Below are 21,259 nucleotides of genomic sequence, written 5' to 3' on the forward strand. Positions count from 1 at the left end.
ATCAAAGGTGCGCACCTCGCTGCCCACCTTGGTGTGCTCCGAGGTGCCCACCACGGTGCGCAACGCCGGTGCGAACCCGGGAGCGCCCCGATGTGTGCTCCAAGGTGCGGCGTGCACGAAGTCGGACCCCGGTTTGCCCCGGGTGCGCACCTCGCGTGCACCTTGGTGCGCACACCTTGGCTGGGTTGCGCGGCCTGGTGGGCACCATGGTGCGCACCAAGGAGCGCTCCGAAGTGTGCTCCAAGGTGCGGCGTGCACGAAGTCGGAGCCCGGTTTGCCCCGGGTGCGCACCTTCGCCGCGGTGGGCACCATGGCGTGCACGAAGTCGGAGCCCGGTTTGCCCCGGGTGCGCACCTCGCGTGCACCTTCGCCGGGGTGGGCACCTCGGCTGGGTTGCGCGCCCTGGTGCGCACCAAGGAGCGCTCTGAAGTGTGCTCCAAGGTGCGGCGTGCACGAAGTCGGAGCCCGGTTTGCCCCGGGTGTGCACCTCGCGTGCACCTTCGCTGCGGTGGGCACCTTGGCTGGGTTGCGCGCCTTGGTGGGCACCATGCAGTGCACGAAGTCGGAGCCCGGTTTGCCCCGGGCGCGCACCTCCGCCAGGGTGGGCACCTTGGTGCGCACAACTTGCCTGGGCTGCGCACCAGGAAGGGCTCAAGATGGCACCCGCGTTCCGTTTTTTTCACTATCTTTCAGAACGGAAATTTTAAAATATCGTTTTTTTTTGCCTTTTCTGGAAATTAGTGAAGGCAGCGCATCAAAGGTGCGCAACGCTGGTGCGAACCTGGGAGCGCTCCGATGTGTGCTCCAAGGTGCGGCGTGCACGAAGTCGGACCCCGGTTTGCCCCGGGTGCGCACCTCGCGTGCACCTTGGTGCGCACACCTTGGCTGGGTTGCGCGCCCTGGTGGGCACCATGGTGCGCACCAAGGAGCGCTCCGAAGTGTGCTCCAAGGTGCGGCGTGCACGAAGTCGGAGCCCGGTTTGCCCCGGGTGCGCACCTCGCGTGCACCTTCGCCGCGGTGGGCACCATGGCGTGCACGAAGTCGGAGCCCGGTTTGCCCCGGGTGCGCACCTCGCGTGCACCTTCGCCGGGGTGGGCACCTTAGTGTGCAGACCTTGGCTGGGTTGCGCGCCCTGGTGGGCACCATGGTGCGCACCAAGGAGCGCTCCGAAGTGTGCTCCAAGGTGCGGCCTGCACGAAGTCGGAGCCCGGTTTGCCCCGGGTGTGCACCTCGGGTGGGCACCTTGGTGCGCATGCCTTGCCTGGGCTGCGCACCAGGGCGGGCTCAAGATGGCACCCGCGTTCCTTTTTTTTCACTATCTTTCAAAACGGAAATTTTAAAATCTCATTTTTTTTTGCCTTTTTCTGGAAATTAGTGAAGGCAGCGCATCAAAGGTGCGCACCTCGCTGCCCACCACGGTGCGCAACGCCGGTGGGCACCCGGGAGTGCTTCGAAGTGTGCTCCAAGGTGCTGCGTGCACGTTGTCGGAGCCCGGTTTGCCCCGGGTGCGCACCTCGCGTGCACCTTCGTCGGGGTGGGCACCTTGGCTGGGTTTGCCCCGGCTGCGCTCCGAAGCGGGGTTATTGGAGCGCCGCCTCTTTTTTTGTCGGAGCGTTTGGTGGGGTTTCTCGCATTGGCTCTTCCGAGGCCCGGTTGCCACCCTGGCGCGCACGAAGTCGGAAGTAGGGTTAATTGCCCGGGTGCGCACCTTTGCCAGGGTGGGCACCTTACCTGGGCTGCGCACCAGGGCGGGCTCAAGATGGCACGCGCGTTCCGTTTTTTTCACTATCTTTCAAAACGGAAATTTTAAAATCTCCTTTTTTTTTTGCCTTTTCTGGAAATTAGTGAAGGCAGCGCATCAAAGGTGCGCACCTCGCTGCCCACCTTGGTGTGCTCTGAGGTGCGCACCCGGGAGCGCTACGAAGTGTGCTCCAAGGTGCGGCGTGCACGTTGTCGGAGCCCGGTTTGCCCCGGGTGCGCACCTCGCCTGCACCTTGGCCGGGGTGGGCACCTTGGCTGGGTTTGCCCAGGGTGCGCTCCGAAGCGGGGTTACTGGAGCGCCCCCTCTTTTTTTGTCAGAGCGTTTGGTGGGGTTTCTCGCATTGGCTCTTCCCAGGCCCGGTTGTTGGGTGCGCTCCCACCCTGGCGCGCGCGAAGTTGGAAGTTGGGTTAATTGCCCGGGCGCGCACCTTCGCCAGGGTGGGCACCTTGGTGCGCACACCTTGGCTGGGCTGCGCACCAGGGCGGGCTCAAGATGGCACCAGCATTCCCTTTTTCTCACTATCTTTCAAAACGGAAATTTTAAAATCTCGTTTTTTTTTTGCCTTTTATGGAAATTAGTGAAGGCATCGCATCAAAGGTGCGCACCTCGCTGCCCACCTTGGTGTGCTCCGAGGTGCCCACCACGGTGCGCAACGCCGGTGCGAACCCGGGAGCGCCCCGATGTGTGCTCCAAGGTGCGGCGTGCACGAAGTCGGACCCCGGTTTGCCCCGGGTGCGCACCTCGCGTGCACCTTGGTGCGCACACCTTGGCTGGGTTGCGCGGCCTGGTGGGCACCATGGTGCGCACCAAGGAGCGCTCCGAAGTGTGCTCCAAGGTGCGGCGTGCACGAAGTCGGAGCCCGGTTTGCCCCGGGTACGCACCTCGCGTGCACCTTCGCCGGGGTGGGCACCTCGGCTGGGTTGCGCGCCCTGGTGCGCACCAAGGAGCGCTCCGAAGTGTGCTCCAAGGTGCGGCGTGCACGAAGTCGGAGCCCGGTTTGCCCCGGGTGCGCACCTTCGCCGCGGTGCGCACCATGGCGTGCACGAAGTCGGAGCCCGGTTTGCCCCGGGTGCGCACCTCGCGTGCACCTTCGGCGGGGTTGCGCGCCCTGGTGGGCACCATGGTGCGCACCAAGGAGCGCTCCGAAGTGTGCTCCAAGGTGCGGCGTGCACGAAGTCGGAGCCCGGTTTGCCCCGGGTGCGCACCTCGCGTGCACCTTCGGCGGGGTTGCGCGCCCTGGTGGGCACCATGGTGCGCACCAAGGAGCGCTCCGAAGTGTGCTCCAAGGTGCGGCGTGCACGAAGTCGGAGCCCGGTTTGCCCCGGGTGCGCACCTCGCGTGCACCTTCGCCGCGGTGGGCACCATGGCGTGCACGAAGTCGGAGCCCGGTTTGCCCCGGGTGCGCACCTCGCGTGCACCTTCGCCGGGGTGGGCACCTCGGCTGGGTTGCGCGCCCTGGTGCGCACCAAGGAGCGCTCCGAAGTGTGCTCCAAGGTGCGGCGTGCACGAAGTCGGAGCCCGGTTTGCCCCGGGTGCGCACCTCGCGTGCACCTTCGCCAGGGTGGGCACCTCGGTGCGCACACCTTCTCAATGTTTTCTTGCCTTTTCTGGAAATTGGTGAAGGCAGCGCATCAAAGGTGCGCACCTCGGTGTGCTCCGAGGTGCGAACCCGAGAGCGCTCCGAGGTGCCCACGAAGTCGAAAGTCGGGTTAATTGCATTGTTTTCCCCGGGTGCGCTCCGAGGTGCGCAACATCGGCGCGCACCAAGGAGGGCTCCGAAGTGTGCTCCAAGGTGCGCACGATGGCGTGCACCTCTGGTGCGCACGATTCGGAGCTCGGTTTGACCGGGGTGCGCACACCTTGGCTGGGTTGCGCACCTTTTGTGCGCTCCAAGGTGCGCACGAAGTCGGAGCTCGGTTTGCCCCGGGTGCGCACCTTCGCCAGGGTGCGCACCTTGATGCGCACGCCTTGGCTGGGCTGCGCACCTTGGTGGGCGCCATGGTGCGCACCTTTCGTGCGCTCCAAGGTGCGCACGAAGTCGGAGCTCGGTTTGCCCCGGGTGCGCACCTTGGTGGGCGCCATGGTGCACTCCGAGGTGCCCAAGATTGGTGCGCACCAAGGAGCGCTCCGAAGTGCGCTCCAAGGTGCGCGCGAAGTCGAAAGTTGGGTTAATTGTCCGGTTTGCCTCGGGTGCGCACCTTGCGTGCACCTTCGCCAGGGTGGGCGCCTTGGTGCGCACACCTTGGCTGGGCTGCGCACACCTTGGCACCCGCGTTTCCTTCATTTTAAATTTTTTTTTTTTACAATCTCTCAAGTGGGAAATTCTATAATCTCAACTTTTTTTGCCTTTTCAGGAAACTTTTGAATGGAGCGCATCATTGGTGCGCTCCGAAGTGTGCTCCAAAGCTCTCTCCAGCTGCGTGCACCTGCCCCGGCCGCGCACCCGGCCCCGCCCAGCTTCGCTCACCTGTCCCGGGCGTCTGGTGCGGAACCTTAGAGTAAGAAACATCACCGTGCACCTTGGCCAACGTGCGCGACTCGACCGAGCGCGCACTGGCCGAGGTGCACACCGATTTCACCTGGGTGCGCGCGCAGCACCTCGGGCGCACCGGGGTGCGCGCACAACGCCCGGGTTGCACCGTGGCCTGTGTGCTCGGGGCGCCTCGGGTGCGCGCTCGGTGTCGCCCCCGCGCGCGCGGTAGTGCGGGCAGCGCACCCCGGCCCGGCCCGGCCCCGACGAGAACGCAAACGGGCAAAAGGTTTATTCAAATAGCATTGCGACGCCCGGCGAAAAACTAAAAAAGGGTGCAACACCGGGACTTCCCGGGAGGTCACCCATCCCAGTACTACTCCGGCCCAAGCGCGCTTAACTGCGGAGTTCTGATGGGATCCGGTGCACTAACGCTGGTATGATCGCACCCGTTATGAGCTTGTCGCAGTGTGTACTTAGCAAACCGCGACCCACGTGCGAATCCACCCCGGCCACCCACCCCCGTCGAGGTGCACACCCTCCCTCGCGAAGTGCGCCCCGTTCGCCAAGTGTGAGCCCTGCCCGGGTGCGCGCACCTTGCTAGGGCGTCGGGTGTGCACCCGGCCCGGCCTACGTGCGTGCACCTGGAGGGGGCGTCGTGTGCGTGCAGTGTCCCGTCTGCAACGCGGTGCCCACACACCACCTCGGGCGCAACGACCTGCGCTCACATGTGGGCCGAGTGCACCTTGGTGCATGTTCGGGGCGCCTCGGGTGCACGCTCGATCTTGCCCCGGTGCACCAAGGCGCTCGGTTTGCCCCGGGTGCGCACTTGGTGCAAGGTGGGCACCCAAAATAGGGATCAAGCACCAAAACACAAGTTTCGGGATGCAAAATGGGACCCAAGGACCACAAATGCGTTCCAAGACCCATGATGGGTCCACGAGAACAAAAATGTGTTCCGAGACTTAATAAACAAATATTGGGTTTTAGGAGAAGAAACATGCTCTGATGCCCAAAACGAGAATCGACCCCGAAAAGGCCACAGGCCAAAAGTGGGATGCGAGACAAAAAAAAATGGGACCCGAGGACCAAAATTGGGTTCCCAGGTCGAAGACAGGGCAACCGGACAAGAAACGACCTCTAAGGCTCGAAATGAGTCCCGACGACTAAAACTTGACAAGAAGCACCCATCAGGCACCCAACTCGACACCCATGGGATGCCGACCCACCCGGGCTTCCACCTAGCACACCTTGGCACCCACCCACCCTCGCACCCAACCTCGCACCCAACTTAGCACCTTTGAACCCACATTGGCACTCACCCTGACCCTGGCACCTTGGAACCCACATTGGCACTCACCTTGACCCTGGCACCCACCTTTGCACTCACCTTGGGACCCACCCTGGCTCCCACCTCGGCACCCACCCAGACACCCACCTTGGTTCCTTGGCACCCACCTTGGATCCTTGGCACCCACCCCGACACCCACCTTGGCACGCAACTTGGCTACTTGCCACCCACCTTGGCTCCTTGACGCCCACCCCGACAACCACCCCGTGACCTACCCTGGCTAGGGTTGGTGCACACCCACCCTGGTGCCCACCTTGGCACCCACCCTATGACCCACCTTGGCACGCACCTTAGTACCCACCCCGTTACCCACCCTAGGACCCACCCCGTGACCCACCTTGGCCAGGGTGGGTGCCTTGGTGCGCACAACTTGCCTGGGCTGCACACCAGGGCGGGCTCAAGATGGCACCCGCGTTCCGTTTTTTTCACTATCTTTCAAAACGGAAATTTTAAAATCTCATTTTTTTCTTTTTTTTGCCTTTTCTGGAAATTAGTGAAGGCAGCGCATCAAAGGTGCGCAATGCTGGTGCGAACCCGGGAGCGCTCCGATGTGTGCTCCAAGGTGCGGCGTGCACGAAGTCCGAGCCCGGTTTGCCCCGGGTGCGCACCTCGCGTGCACCTTCGCCGGGGTGAGCACCTTGGCTGGGTTGCGCGCCCTGGTGCGTACCAAGGAGCGCTCTGAAGTGTGCTCCAAGGTGCGGCGTGCACGAAGTCGGAGCCCGGTTTGCCCCGGGTGTGCACCTCGGGTGCGCACCTCGCGTGCACCTTCGCTGCGGTGGGCACCTTGGCTGGGTTGCGCGCCTTGGTGGGCACCATGCAGTGCACGAAGTCGGAGCCCGGTTTGCCCCGGGCGCGCACCTCCGCCAGGGTGGGCACCTTGGTGCGCACAACTTGCCTGGGCTGCGCATCAGGAAGGGCTCAAGATGGCACCCGCGTTCCGTTTTTTTCACTATCTTTCAGAACGGAAATTTTAAAATATCGTTTTTTTTTGCCTTTTCTGGAAATTAGTGAAGGCAGCGCATCAAAGGTGCGCAACGCTGGTGCGAACCTGGGAGCGCTCCGATGTGTGCTCCAAGGTGCGGCGTGCACGAAGTCGGAGCCCGGTTTGCCTCGGGTGCGCCCTGGTGGGCACCATGGTGCGCACCAAGGAGCGCTCCGAAGTGTGCTCCAAGGTGCGGCCTGCACGAAGTCGGAGCCCGGTTTGCCCCGGGTGTGCACCTCGGGTGGGCACCTTGGTGCGCATGCCTTGCCTGGGCTGCGCACCAGGGCGGGCTCAAGATGGCACCCGCGTTCCTTTTTTTTCACTATCTTTCAAAACGGAAATTTTAAAATCTCATTTTTTTTTGCCTTTTTCTGGAAATTAGTGAAGGCAGCGCATCAAAGGTGCGCACCTCGCTGCCCACCACGGTGCGCAACGCCGGTGGGCACCCGGGAGTGCTTCGAAGTGTGCTCCAAGGTGCTGCGTGCACGTTGTCGGAGCCCGGTTTGCCCCGGGTGCGCACCTCGCGTGCACCTTCGTCGGGGTGGGCACCTTGGCTTGGTTTGCCCCGGCTGCGCTCCGAAGCGGGGTTATTGGAGCGCCGCCTCTTTTTTTGTCGGAGCGTTTGGTGGGGTTTCTCGCATTGGCTCTTCCGAGGCCCGGTTGCCACCCTGGCGCGCACGAAGTCGGAAGTAGGGTTAATTGCCCGGGTGCGCACCTTTGCCAGGGTGGCACCTTACCTGGGCTGCGCACCAGGGCGGGCTCAAGATGGCACGCGCGTTCCGTTTTTTTCACTATCTTTCAAAACGGAAATTTTAAAATCTCCTTTTTTTTTTGCCTTTTCTGGAAATTAGTGAAGGCAGCGCATCAAAGGTGCGCACCTCGCTGCCCACCTTGGTGTGCTCTGAGGTGCGCACCCGGGAGCGCTACGAAGTGTGCTCCAAGGTGCGGCGTGCACGTTGTCGGAGCCCGGTTTGCCCCGGGTGCGCACCTCGCCTGCACCTTGGCCGGGGTGGGCACCTTGGCTGGGTTTGCCCAGGGTGCGCTCCGAAGCGGGGTTACTGGAGCGCCCCCTCTTTTTTTGTCAGAGAGTTTGGTGGGGTTTCTCGCATTGGCTCTTCCCAGGCCCGGTTGTTGGGTGCGCTCCCACCCTGGCGCGCGCGAAGTTGGAAGTTGGGTTAATTGCCCGGGCGCGCACCTTCGCCAGGGTGGGCACCTTGGTGCGCAAACCTTGGCTGGGCTGCGCACCAGGGCGGGCTCAAGATGGCACCAGCATTCCCTTTTTCTCACTATCTTTCAAAACGGAAATTTTAAAATCTCGTTTTTTTTTTGCCTTTTATGGAAATTAGTGAAGGCATCGCATCAAAGGTGCGCACCTCGCTGCCCACCTTGGTGTGCTCCGAGGTGCCCACCACGGTGCGCAACGCCGGTGCGAACCCGGGAGCGCCCCGATGTGTGCTCCAAGGTGCGGCGTGCACGAAGTCGGACCCCGGTTTGCCCCGGGTGCGCACCTCGCGTGCACCTTGGTGCGCACACCTTGGCTGGGTTGCGCGGCCTGGTGGGCACCATGGTGCGCACCAAGGAGCGCTCCGAAGTGTGCTCCAAGGTGCGGCGTGCACGAAGTCGGAGCCCGGTTTGCCCCGGGTGCGCACCTTCGCCGCGGTGGGCACCATGGCGTGCACGAAGTCGGAGCCCGGTTTGCCCCGGGTGCGCACCTCGCGTGCACCTTCGCCGGGGTGGGCACCTCGGCTGGGTTGCGCGCCCTGGTGCGCACCAAGGAGCGCTCTGAAGTGTGCTCCAAGGTGCGGCGTGCACGAAGTCGGAGCCCGGTTTGCCCCGGGTGTGCACCTCGCGTGCACCTTCGCTGCGGTGGGCACCTTGGCTGGGTTGCGCGCCTTGGTGGGCACCATGCAGTGCACGAAGTCGGAGCCCGGTTTGCCCCGGGCGCGCACCTCCGCCAGGGTGGGCACCTTGGTGCGCACAACTTGCCTGGGCTGCGCACCAGGAAGGGCTCAAGATGGCACCCGCGTTCCGTTTTTTTCACTATCTTTCAGAACGGAAATTTTAAAATATCGTTTTTTTTTGCCTTTTCTGGAAATTAGTGAAGGCAGCGCATCAAAGGTGCGCAACGCTGGTGCGAACCTGGGAGCGCTCCGATGTGTGCTCCAAGGTGCGGCGTGCACGAAGTCGGACCCCGGTTTGCCCCGGGTGCGCACCTCGCGTGCACCTTGGTGCGCACACCTTGGCTGGGTTGCGCGCCCTGGTGGGCACCATGGTGCGCACCAAGGAGCGCTCCGAAGTGTGCTCCAAGGTGCGGCGTGCACGAAGTCGGAGCCCGGTTTGCCCCGGGTGCGCACCTCGCGTGCACCTTCGCCGCGGTGGGCACCATGGCGTGCACGAAGTCGGAGCCCGGTTTGCCCTGGGTGCGCACCTCGCGTGCACCTTCGCCGGGGTGGGCACCTTAGTGTGCAGACCTTGGCTGGGTTGCGCGCCCTGGTGGGCACCATGGTGCGCACCAAGGAGCGCTCCGAAGTGTGCTCCAAGGTGCGGCCTGCACGAAGTCGGAGCCCGGTTTGCCCCGGGTGTGCACCTCGGGTGGGCACCTTGGTGCGCATGCCTTGCCTGGGCTGCGCACCAGGGCGGGCTCAAGATGGCACCCGCGTTCCTTTTTTTTCACTATCTTTCAAAACGGAAATTTTAAAATCTCATTTTTTTTTGCCTTTTTCTGGAAATTAGTGAAGGCAGCGCATCAAAGGTGCGCACCTCGCTGCCCACCACGGTGCGCAACGCCGGTGGGCACCCGGGAGTGCTTCGAAGTGTGCTCCAAGGTGCTGCGTGCACGTTGTCGGAGCCCGGTTTGCCCCGGGTGCGCACCTCGCGTGCACCTTCGTCGGGGTGGGCACCTTGGCTGGGTTTGCCCCGGCTGCGCTCCGAAGCGGGGTTATTGGAGCGCCGCCTCTTTTTTTGTCGGAGCGTTTGGTGGGGTTTCTCGCATTGGCTCTTCCGAGGCCCGGTTGCCACCCTGGCGCGCACGAAGTCGGAAGTAGGGTTAATTGCCCGGGTGCGCACCTTTGCCAGGGTGGGCACCTTACCTGGGCTGCGCACCAGGGCGGGCTCAAGATGGCACGCGCGTTCCGTTTTTTTCACTATCTTTCAAAACGGAAATTTTAAAATCTCCTTTTTTTTTTGCCTTTTCTGGAAATTAGTGAAGGCAGCGCATCAAAGGTGCGCACCTCGCTGCCCACCTTGGTGTGCTCTGAGGTGCGCACCCGGGAGCGCTACGAAGTGTGCTCCAAGGTGCGGCGTGCACGTTGTCGGAGCCCGGTTTGCCCCGGGTGCGCACCTCGCCTGCACCTTGGCCGGGGTGGGCACCTTGGCTGGGTTTGCCCAGGGTGCGCTCCGAAGCGGGGTTACTGGAGCGCCCCCTCTTTTTTTGTCAGAGCGTTTGGTGGGGTTTCTCGCATTGGCTCTTCCCAGGCCCGGTTGTTGGGTGCGCTCCCACCCTGGCGCGCGCGAAGTTGGAAGTTGGGTTAATTGCCCGGGCGCGCACCTTCGCCAGGGTGGGCACCTTGGTGCGCACACCTTGGCTGGGCTGCGCACCAGGGCGGGCTCAAGATGGCACCAGCATTCCCTTTTTCTCACTATCTTTCAAAACGGAAATTTTAAAATCTCGTTTTTTTTTTGCCTTTTATGGAAATTAGTGAAGGCATCGCATCAAAGGTGCGCACCTCGCTGCCCACCTTGGTGTGCTCCGAGGTGCCCACCACGGTGCGCAACGCCGGTGCGAACCCGGGAGCGCCCCGATGTGTGCTCCAAGGTGCGGCGTGCACGAAGTCGGACCCCGGTTTGCCCCGGGTGCGCACCTCGCGTGCACCTTGGTGCGCACACCTTGGCTGGGTTGCGCGGCCTGGTGGGCACCATGGTGCGCACCAAGGAGCGCTCCGAAGTGTGCTCCAAGGTGCGGCGTGCACGAAGTCGGAGCCCGGTTTGCCCCGGGTACGCACCTCGCGTGCACCTTCGCCGGGGTGGGCACCTCGGCTGGGTTGCGCGCCCTGGTGCGCACCAAGGAGCGCTCCGAAGTGTGCTCCAAGGTGCGGCGTGCACGAAGTCGGAGCCCGGTTTGCCCCGGGTGCGCACCTTCGCCGCGGTGCGCACCATGGCGTGCACGAAGTCGGAGCCCGGTTTGCCCCGGGTGCGCACCTCGCGTGCACCTTCGGCGGGGTTGCGCGCCCTGGTGGGCACCATGGTGCGCACCAAGGAGCGCTCCGAAGTGTGCTCCAAGGTGCGGCGTGCACGAAGTCGGAGCCCGGTTTGCCCCGGGTGCGCACCTCGCGTGCACCTTCGGCGGGGTTGCGCGCCCTGGTGGGCACCATGGTGCGCACCAAGGAGCGCTCCGAAGTGTGCTCCAAGGTGCGGCGTGCACGAAGTCGGAGCCCGGTTTGCCCCGGGTGCGCACCTCGCGTGCACCTTCGCCGCGGTGGGCACCATGGCGTGCACGAAGTCGGAGCCCGGTTTGCCCCGGGTGCGCACCTCGCGTGCACCTTCGCCGGGGTGGGCACCTCGGCTGGGTTGCGCGCCCTGGTGCGCACCAAGGAGCGCTCCGAAGTGTGCTCCAAGGTGCGGCGTGCACGAAGTCGGAGCCCGGTTTGCCCCGGGTGCGCACCTCGCGTGCACCTTCGCCAGGGTGGGCACCTCGGTGCGCACACCTTCTCAATGTTTTCTTGCCTTTTCTGGAAATTGGTGAAGGCAGCGCATCAAAGGTGCGCACCTCGGTGTGCTCCGAGGTGCGAACCCGAGAGCGCTCCGAGGTGCCCACGAAGTCGAAAGTCGGGTTAATTGCATTGTTTTCCCCGGGTGCGCTCCGAGGTGCGCAACATCGGCGCGCACCAAGGAGGGCTCCGAAGTGTGCTCCAAGGTGCGCACGATGGCGTGCACCTCTGGTGCGCACGATTCGGAGCTCGGTTTGACCGGGGTGCGCACACCTTGGCTGGGTTGCGCACCTTTTGTGCGCTCCAAGGTGCGCACGAAGTCGGAGCTCGGTTTGCCCCGGGTGCGCACCTTCGCCAGGGTGCGCACCTTGATGCGCACGCCTTGGCTGGGCTGCGCACCTTGGTGGGCGCCATGGTGCGCACCTTTCGTGCGCTCCAAGGTGCGCACGAAGTCGGAGCTCGGTTTGCCCCGGGTGCGCACCTTGGTGGGCGCCATGGTGCACTCCGAGGTGCCCAAGATTGGTGCGCACCAAGGAGCGCTCCGAAGTGCGCTCCAAGGTGCGCGCGAAGTCGAAAGTTGGGTTAATTGTCCGGTTTGCCTCGGGTGCGCACCTTGCGTGCACCTTCGCCAGGGTGGGCGCCTTGGTGCGCACACCTTGGCTGGGCTGCGCACACCTTGGCACCCGCGTTTCCTTCATTTTAAATTTTTTTTTTTTACAATCTCTCAAGTGGGAAATTCTATAATCTCAACTTTTTTTGCCTTTTCAGGAAACTTTTGAATGGAGCGCATCATTGGTGCGCTCCGAAGTGTGCTCCAAAGCTCTCTCCAGCTGCGTGCACCTGCCCCGGCCGCGCACCCGGCCCCGCCCAGCTTCGCTCACCTGTCCCGGGCGTCTGGTGCGGAACCTTAGAGTAAGAAACATCACCGTGCACCTTGGCCAACGTGCGCGACTCGACCGAGCGCGCACTGGCCGAGGTGCACACCGATTTCACCTGGGTGCGCGCGCAGCACCTCGGGCGCACCGGGGTGCGCGCACAACGCCCGGGTTGCACCGTGGCCTGTGTGCTCGGGGCGCCTCGGGTGCGCGCTCGGTGTCGCCCCCGCGCGCGCGGTAGTGCGGGCAGCGCACCCCGGCCCGGCCCGGCCCCGACGAGAACGCAAACGGGCAAAAGGTTTATTCAAATAGCATTGCGACGCCCGGCGAAAAACTAAAAAAGGGTGCAACACCGGGACTTCCCGGGAGGTCACCCATCCCAGTACTACTCCGGCCCAAGCGCGCTTAACTGCGGAGTTCTGATGGGATCCGGTGCACTAACGCTGGTATGATCGCACCCGTTATGAGCTTGTCGCAGTGTGTACTTAGCAAACCGCGACCCACGTGCGAATCCACCCCGGCCACCCACCCCCGTCGAGGTGCACACCCTCCCTCGCGAAGTGCGCCCCGTTCGCCAAGTGTGAGCCCTGCCCGGGTGCGCGCACCTTGCTAGGGCGTCGGGTGTGCACCCGGCCCGGCCTACGTGCGTGCACCTGGAGGGGGCGTCGTGTGCGTGCAGTGTCCCGTCTGCAACGCGGTGCCCACACACCACCTCGGGCGCAACGACCTGCGCTCACATGTGGGCCGAGTGCACCTTGGTGCATGTTCGGGGCGCCTCGGGTGCACGCTCGATCTTGCCCCGGTGCACCAAGGCGCTCGGTTTGCCCCGGGTGCGCACTTGGTGCAAGGTGGGCACCCAAAATAGGGATCAAGCACCAAAACACAAGTTTCGGGATGCAAAATGGGACCCAAGGACCACAAATGCGTTCCAAGACCCATGATGGGTCCACGAGAACAAAAATGTGTTCCGAGACTTAATAAACAAATATTGGGTTTTAGGAGAAGAAACATGCTCTGATGCCCAAAACGAGAATCGACCCCGAAAAGGCCACAGGCCAAAAGTGGGATGCGAGACAAAAAAAAATGGGACCCGAGGACCAAAATTGGGTTCCCAGGTCGAAGACAGGGCAACCGGACAAGAAACGACCTCTAAGGCTCGAAATGAGTCCCGACGACTAAAACTTGACAAGAAGCACCCATCAGGCACCCAACTCGACACCCATGGGATGCCGACCCACCCGGGCTTCCACCTAGCACACCTTGGCACCCACCCACCCTCGCACCCAACCTCGCACCCAACTTAGCACCTTTGAACCCACATTGGCACTCACCCTGACCCTGGCACCTTGGAACCCACATTGGCACTCACCTTGACCCTGGCACCCACCTTTGCACTCACCTTGGGACCCACCCTGGCTCCCACCTCGGCACCCACCCAGACACCCACCTTGGTTCCTTGGCACCCACCTTGGATCCTTGGCACCCACCCCGACACCCACCTTGGCACGCAACTTGGCTACTTGCCACCCACCTTGGCTCCTTGACGCCCACCCCGACAACCACCCCGTGACCTACCCTGGCTAGGGTTGGTGCACACCCACCCTGGTGCCCACCTTGGCACCCACCCTATGACCCACCTTGGCACGCACCTTAGTACCCACCCCGTTACCCACCCTAGGACCCACCCCGTGACCCACCTTGGCCAGGGTGGGTGCCTTGGTGCGCACAACTTGCCTGGGCTGCACACCAGGGCGGGCTCAAGATGGCACCCGCGTTCCGTTTTTTTCACTATCTTTCAAAACGGAAATTTTAAAATCTCATTTTTTTCTTTTTTTTGCCTTTTCTGGAAATTAGTGAAGGCAGCGCATCAAAGGTGCGCAATGCTGGTGCGAACCCGGGAGCGCTCCGATGTGTGCTCCAAGGTGCGGCGTGCACGAAGTCCGAGCCCGGTTTGCCCCGGGTGCGCACCTCGCGTGCACCTTCGCCGGGGTGAGCACCTTGGCTGGGTTGCGCGCCCTGGTGCGTACCAAGGAGCGCTCTGAAGTGTGCTCCAAGGTGCGGCGTGCACGAAGTCGGAGCCCGGTTTGCCCCGGGTGTGCACCTCGGGTGCGCACCTCGCGTGCACCTTCGCTGCGGTGGGCACCTTGGCTGGGTTGCGCGCCTTGGTGGGCACCATGCAGTGCACGAAGTCGGAGCCCGGTTTGCCCCGGGCGCGCACCTCCGCCAGGGTGGGCACCTTGGTGCGCACAACTTGCCTGGGCTGCGCATCAGGAAGGGCTCAAGATGGCACCCGCGTTCCGTTTTTTTCACTATCTTTCAGAACGGAAATTTTAAAATATCGTTTTTTTTTGCCTTTTCTGGAAATTAGTGAAGGCAGCGCATCAAAGGTGCGCAACGCTGGTGCGAACCTGGGAGCGCTCCGATGTGTGCTCCAAGGTGCGGCGTGCACGAAGTCGGAGCCCGGTTTGCCTCGGGTGCGCCCTGGTGGGCACCATGGTGCGCACCAAGGAGCGCTCCGAAGTGTGCTCCAAGGTGCGGCCTGCACGAAGTCGGAGCCCGGTTTGCCCCGGGTGTGCACCTCGGGTGGGCACCTTGGTGCGCATGCCTTGCCTGGGCTGCGCACCAGGGCGGGCTCAAGATGGCACCCGCGTTCCTTTTTTTTCACTATCTTTCAAAACGGAAATTTTAAAATCTCATTTTTTTTTGCCTTTTTCTGGAAATTAGTGAAGGCAGCGCATCAAAGGTGCGCACCTCGCTGCCCACCACGGTGCGCAACGCCGGTGGGCACCCGGGAGTGCTTCGAAGTGTGCTCCAAGGTGCTGCGTGCACGTTGTCGGAGCCCGGTTTGCCCCGGGTGCGCACCTCGCGTGCACCTTCGTCGGGGTGGGCACCTTGGCTTGGTTTGCCCCGGCTGCGCTCCGAAGCGGGGTTATTGGAGCGCCGCCTCTTTTTTTGTCGGAGCGTTTGGTGGGGTTTCTCGCATTGGCTCTTCCGAGGCCCGGTTGCCACCCTGGCGCGCACGAAGTCGGAAGTAGGGTTAATTGCCCGGGTGCGCACCTTTGCCAGGGTGGCACCTTACCTGGGCTGCGCACCAGGGCGGGCTCAAGATGGCACGCGCGTTCCGTTTTTTTCACTATCTTTCAAAACGGAAATTTTAAAATCTCCTTTTTTTTTTGCCTTTTCTGGAAATTAGTGAAGGCAGCGCATCAAAGGTGCGCACCTCGCTGCCCACCTTGGTGTGCTCTGAGGTGCGCACCCGGGAGCGCTACGAAGTGTGCTCCAAGGTGCGGCGTGCACGTTGTCGGAGCCCGGTTTGCCCCGGGTGCGCACCTCGCCTGCACCTTGGCCGGGGTGGGCACCTTGGCTGGGTTTGCCCAGGGTGCGCTCCGAAGCGGGGTTACTGGAGCGCCCCCTCTTTTTTTGTCAGAGAGTTTGGTGGGGTTTCTCGCATTGGCTCTTCCCAGGCCCGGTTGTTGGGTGCGCTCCCACCCTGGCGCGCGCGAAGTTGGAAGTTGGGTTAATTGCCCGGGCGCGCACCTTCGCCAGGGTGGGCACCTTGGTGCGCAAACCTTGGCTGGGCTGCGCACCAGGGCGGGCTCAAGATGGCACCAGCATTCCCTTTTTCTCACTATCTTTCAAAACGGAAATTTTAAAATCTCGTTTTTTTTTTGCCTTTTATGGAAATTAGTGAAGGCATCGCATCAAAGGTGCGCACCTCGCTGCCCACCTTGGTGTGCTCCGAGGTGCCCACCACGGTGCGCAACGCCGGTGCGAACCCGGGAGCGCCCCGATGTGTGCTCCAAGGTGCGGCGTGCACGAAGTCGGACCCCGGTTTGCCCCGGGTGCGCACCTCGCGTGCACCTTGGTGCGCACACCTTGGCTGGGTTGCGCGGCCTGGTGGGCACCATGGTGCGCACCAAGGAGCGCTCCGAAGTGTGCTCCAAGGTGCGGCGTGCACGAAGTCGGAGCCCGGTTTGCCCCGGGTGCGCACCTTCGCCGCGGTGGGCACCATGGCGTGCACGAAGTCGGAGCCCGGTTTGCCCCGGGTGCGCACCTCGCGTGCACCTTCGCCGGGGTGGGCACCTCGGCTGGGTTGCGCGCCCTGGTGCGCACCAAGGAGCGCTCTGAAGTGTGCTCCAAGGTGCGGCGTGCACGAAGTCGGAGCCCGGTTTGCCCCGGGTGTGCACCTCGCGTGCACCTTCGCTGCGGTGGGCACCTTGGCTGGGTTGCGCGCCTTGGTGGGCACCATGCAGTGCACGAAGTCGGAGCCCGGTTTGCCCCGGGCGCGCACCTCCGCCAGGGTGGGCACCTTGGTGCGCACAACTTGCCTGGGCTGCGCACCAGGAAGGGCTCAAGATGGCACCCGCGTTCCGTTTTTTTCACTATCTTTCAGAACGGAAATTTTAAAATATCGTTTTTTTTTGCCTTTTCTGGAAATTAGTGAAGGCAGCGCATCAAAGGTGCGCAACGCTGGTGCGAACCTGGGAGCGCTCCGATGTGTGCTCCAAGGTGCGGCGTGCACGAAGTCGGACCCCGGTTTGCCCCGGGTGCGCACCTCGCGTGCACCTTGGTGCGCACACCTTGGCTGGGTTGCGCGCCCTGGTGGGCACCATGGTGCGCACCAAGGAGCGCTCCGAAGTGTGCTCCAAGGTGCGGCGTGCACGAAGTCGGAGCCCGGTTTGCCCCGGGTGCGCACCTCGCGTGCACCTTCGCCGCGGTGGGCACCATGGCGTGCACGAAGTCGGAGCCCGGTTTGCCCCGGGTGCGCACCTCGCGTGCACCTTCGCCGGGGTGGGCACCTTAGTGTGCAGACCTTGGCTGGGTTGCGCGCCCTGGTGGGCACCATGGTGCGCACCAAGGAGCGCTCCGAAGTGTGCTCCAAGGTGCGGCCTGCACGAAGTCGGAGCCCGGTTTGCCCCGGGTGTGCACCTCGGGTGGGCACCTTGGTGCGCATGCCTTGCCTGGGCTGCGCACCAGGGCGGGCTCAAGATGGCACCCGCGTTCCTTTTTTTTCACTATCTTTCAAAACGGAAATTTTAAAATCTCATTTTTTTTTGCCTTTTTCTGGAAATTAGTGAAGGCAGCGCATCAAAGGTGCGCACCTCGCTGCCCACCACGGTGCGCAACGCCGGTGGGCACCCGGGAGTGCTTCGAAGTGTGCTCCAAGGTGCTGCGTGCACGTTGTCGGAGCCCGGTTTGCCCCGGGTGCGCACCTCGCGTGCACCTTCGTCGGGGTGGGCACCTTGGCTGGGTTTGCCCCGGCTGCGCTCCGAAGCGGGGTTATTGGAGCGCCGCCTCTTTTTTTGTCGGAGCGTTTGGTGGGGTTTCTCGCATTGGCTCTTCCGAGGCCCGGTTGCCACCCTGGCGCGCACGAAGTCGGAAGTAGGGTTAATTGCCCGGGTGCGCACCTTTGCCAGGGTGGGCACCTTACCTGGGCTGCGCACCAGGGCGGGCTCAAGATGGCACGCGCGTTCCGTTTTTTTCACTATCTTTCAAAACGGAAATTTTAAAATCTCCTTTTTTTTTTGCCTTTTCTGGAAATTAGTGAAGGCAGCGCATCAAAGGTGCGCACCTCGCTGCCCACCTTGGTGTGCTCTGAGGTGCGCACCCGGGAGCGCTACGAAGTGTGCTCCAAGGTGCGGCGTGCACGTTGTCGGAGCCCGGTTTGCCCCGGGTGCGCACCTCGCCTGCACCTTGGCCGGGGTGGGCACCTTGGCTGGGTTTGCCCAGGGTGCGCTCCGAAGCGGGGTTACTGGAGCGCCCCCTCTTTTTTTGTCAGAGCGTTTGGTGGGGTTTCTCGCATTGGCTCTTCCCAGGCCCGGTTGTTGGGTGCGCTCCCACCCTGGCGCGCGCGAAGTTGGAAGTTGGGTTAATTGCCCGGGCGCGCACCTTCGCCAGGGTGGGCACCTTGGTGCGCACACCTTGGCTGGGCTGCGCACCAGGGCGGGCTCAAGATGGCACCAGCATTCCCTTTTTCTCACTATCTTTCAAAACGGAAATTTTAAAATCTCGTTTTTTTTTTGCCTTTTATGGAAATTAGTGAAGGCATCGCATCAAAGGTGCGCACCTCGCTGCCCACCTTGGTGTGCTCCGAGGTGCCCACCACGGTGCGCAACGCCGGTGCGAACCCGGGAGCGCCCCGATGTGTGCTCCAAGGTGCGGCGTGCACGAAGTCGGACCCCGGTTTGCCCCGGGTGCGCACCTCGCGTGCACCTTGGTGCGCACACCTTGGCTGGGTTGCGCGGCCTGGTGGGCACCATGGTGCGCACCAAGGAGCGCTCCGAAGTGTGCTCCAAGGTGCGGCGTGCACGAAGTCGGAGCCCGGTTTGCCCCGGGTACGCACCTCGCGTGCACCTTCGCCGGGGTGGGCACCTCGGCTGGGTTGCGCGCCCTGGTGCGCACCAAGGAGCGCTCCGAAGTGTGCTCCAAGGTGCGGCGTGCACGAAGTCGGAGCCCGGTTTGCCCCGGGTGCGCACCTTCGCCGCGGTGCGCACCATGGCGTGCACGAAGTCGGAGCCCGGTTTGCCCCGGGTGCGCACCTCGCGTGCACCTTCGGCGGGGTTGCGCGCCCTGGTGGGCACCATGGTGCGCACCAAGGAGCGCTCCGAAGTGTGCTCCAAGGTGCGGCGTGCACGAAGTCGGAGCCCGGTTTGCCCCGGGTGCGCACCTCGCGTGCACCTTCGGCGGGGTTGCGCGCCCTGGTGGGCACCATGGTGCGCACCAAGGAGCGCTCCGAAGTGTGCTCCAAGGTGCGGCGTGCACGAAGTCGGAGCCCGGTTTGCCCCGGGTGCGCACCTCGCGTGCACCTTCGCCGCGGTGGGCACCATGGCGTGCACGAAGTCGGAGCCCGGTTTGCCCCGGGTGCGCACCTCGCGTGCACCTTCGCCGGGGTGGGCACCTCGGCTGGGTTGCGCGCCCTGGTGCGCACCAAGGAGCGCTCCGAAGTGTGCTCCAAGGTGCGGCGTGCACGAAGTCGGAGCCCGGTTTGCCCCGGGTGCGCACCTCGCGTGCACCTTCGCCAGGGTGGGCACCTCGGTGCGCACACCTTCTCAATGTTTTCTTGCCTTTTCTGGAAATTGGTGAAGGCAGCGCATCAAAGGTGCGCACCTCGGTGTGCTCCGAGGTGCGAACCCGAGAGCGCTCCGAGGTGCCCACGAAGTCGAAAGTCGGGTTAATTGCATTGTTTTCCCCGGGTGCGCTCCGAGGTGCGCAACATCGGCGCGCACCAAGGAGGGCTCCGAAGTGTGCTCCAAGGTGCGCACGATGGCGTGCACCTCTGGTGCGCACGATTCGGAGCTCGGTTTGACCGGGGTGCGCACACCTTGGCTGGGTTGCGCACCTTTTGTGCGCTCCAAGGTGCGCACGAAGTCGGAGCTCGGTTTGCCCCGGGTGCGCACCTTCGCCAGGGTGCGCACCTTGATGCGCACGCCTTGGCTGGGCTGCGCACCTTGGTGGGCGCCATGGTGCGCACCTTTCGTGCGCTCCAAGGTGCGCACGAAGTCGGAGCTCGGTTTGCCCCGGGTGCGCACCTTGGTGGGCGCCATGGTGCACTCCGAGGTGCCCAAGATTGGTGCGCACCAAGGAGCGCTCCGAAGTGCGCTCCAAGGTGCGCGCGAAGTCGAAAGTTGGGTTAATTGTCCGGTTTGCCTCGGGTGCGCACCTTGCGTGCACCTTCGCCAGGGTGGGCGCCTTGGTGCGCACACCTTGGCTGGGCTGCGCACACCTTGGCACCCGCGTTTCCTTCATTTTAAATTTTTTTTTTTTACAATCTCTCAAGTGGGAAATTCTATAATCTCAACTTTTTTTGCCTTTTCAGGAAACTTTTGAATGGAGCGCATCATTGGTGCGCTCCGAAGTGTGCTCCAAAGCTCTCTCCAGCTGCGTGCACCTGCCCCGGCCGCGCACCCGGCCCCGCCCAGCTTCGCTCACCTGTCCCGGGCGTCTGGTGCGGAACCTTAGAGTAAGAAACATCACCGTGCACCTTGGCCAACGTGCGCGACTCGACCGAGCGCGCACTGGCCGAGGTGCACACCGATTTCACCTGGGTGCGCGCGCAGCACCTCGGGCGCACCGGGGTGCGCGCACAACGCCCGGGTTGCACCGTGGCCTGTGTGCTCGGGGCGCCTCGGGTGCGCGCTCGGTGTCGCCCCCGCGCGCGCGGTAGTGCGGGCAGCGCACCCCGGCCCGGCCCGGCCCCGACGAGAACGCAAACGGGCAAAAGGTTTATTCAAATAGCATTGCGACGCCCGGCGAAAAACTAAAAAAGGGTGCAACACCGGGACTTCCCGGGAGGTCACCCATCCCAGTACTACTCCGGCCCAAGCGCGCTTAACTGCGGAGTTCTGATGGGATCCGGTGCACTAACGCTGGTATGATCGCACCCGTTATGAGCTTGTCGCAGTGTGTACTTAGCAAACCGCGACCCACGTGCGAATCCACCCCGGCCACCCACCCCCGTCGAGGTGCACACCCTCCCTCGCGAAGTGCGCCCCGTTCGCCAAGTGTGAGCCCTGCCCGGGTGCGCGCACCTTGCTAGGGCGTCGGGTGTGCACCCGGCCCGGCCTACGTGCGTGCACCTGGAGGGGGCGTCGTGTGCGTGCAGTGTCCCGTCTGCAACGCGGTGCCCACACACCACCTCGGGCGCAACGACCTGCGCTCACATGTGGGCCGAGTGCACCTTGGTGCATGTTCGGGGCGCCTCGGGTGCACGCTCGATCTTGCCCCGGTGCACCAAGGCGCTCGGTTTGCCCCGGGTGCGCACTTGGTGCAAGGTGGGCACCCAAAATAGGGATCAAGCACCAAAACACAAGTTTCGGGATGCAAAATGGGACCCAAGGACCACAAATGCGTTCCAAGACCCATGATGGGTCCACGAGAACAAAAATGTGTTCCGAGACTTAATAAACAAATATTGGGTTTTAGGAGAAGAAACATGCTCTGATGCCCAAAACGAGAATCGACCCCGAAAAGGCCACAGGCCAAAAGTGGGATGCGAGACAAAAAAAAATGGGACCCGAGGACCAAAATTGGGTTCCCAGGTCGAAGACAGGGCAACCGGACAAGAAACGACCTCTAAGGCTCGAAATGAGTCCCGACGACTAAAACTTGACAAG

General features: G+C 63.1%; 3 non-coding genes across 3 annotated transcripts; all 3 read right to left on the reverse strand.

Annotated features, from left to right (window-relative positions):
• Positions 1 to 4,564: 4,564 nt before the first annotated feature.
• Positions 4,565 to 4,683, reverse strand: LOC131871616 (5S ribosomal RNA). The gene has a single exon (XR_009369829.1). It is a non-coding gene; the product is annotated as a 5S ribosomal RNA (ribosomal RNA).
• Positions 4,684 to 12,487: 7,804 nt separating this feature from the next.
• Positions 12,488 to 12,606, reverse strand: LOC131871627 (5S ribosomal RNA). Its single transcript, XR_009369840.1, has one exon. It is a non-coding gene; the product is annotated as a 5S ribosomal RNA (ribosomal RNA).
• A 7,804-nt stretch (positions 12,607 to 20,410) lies between these two features.
• LOC131871628 (5S ribosomal RNA) lies at positions 20,411 to 20,529 on the reverse strand. The gene has a single exon (XR_009369841.1). It is a non-coding gene; the product is annotated as a 5S ribosomal RNA (ribosomal RNA).
• Between the last annotated feature and the right edge of the window lie 730 nt (positions 20,530 to 21,259).

The sequence above is a fragment of the Cryptomeria japonica genome, unplaced genomic scaffold (genome assembly GCF_030272615.1).
Source record: "Cryptomeria japonica unplaced genomic scaffold, Sugi_1.0 HiC_scaffold_431, whole genome shotgun sequence".
Lineage (NCBI taxonomy): Eukaryota > Viridiplantae > Streptophyta > Pinopsida > Cupressales > Cupressaceae > Cryptomeria > Cryptomeria japonica.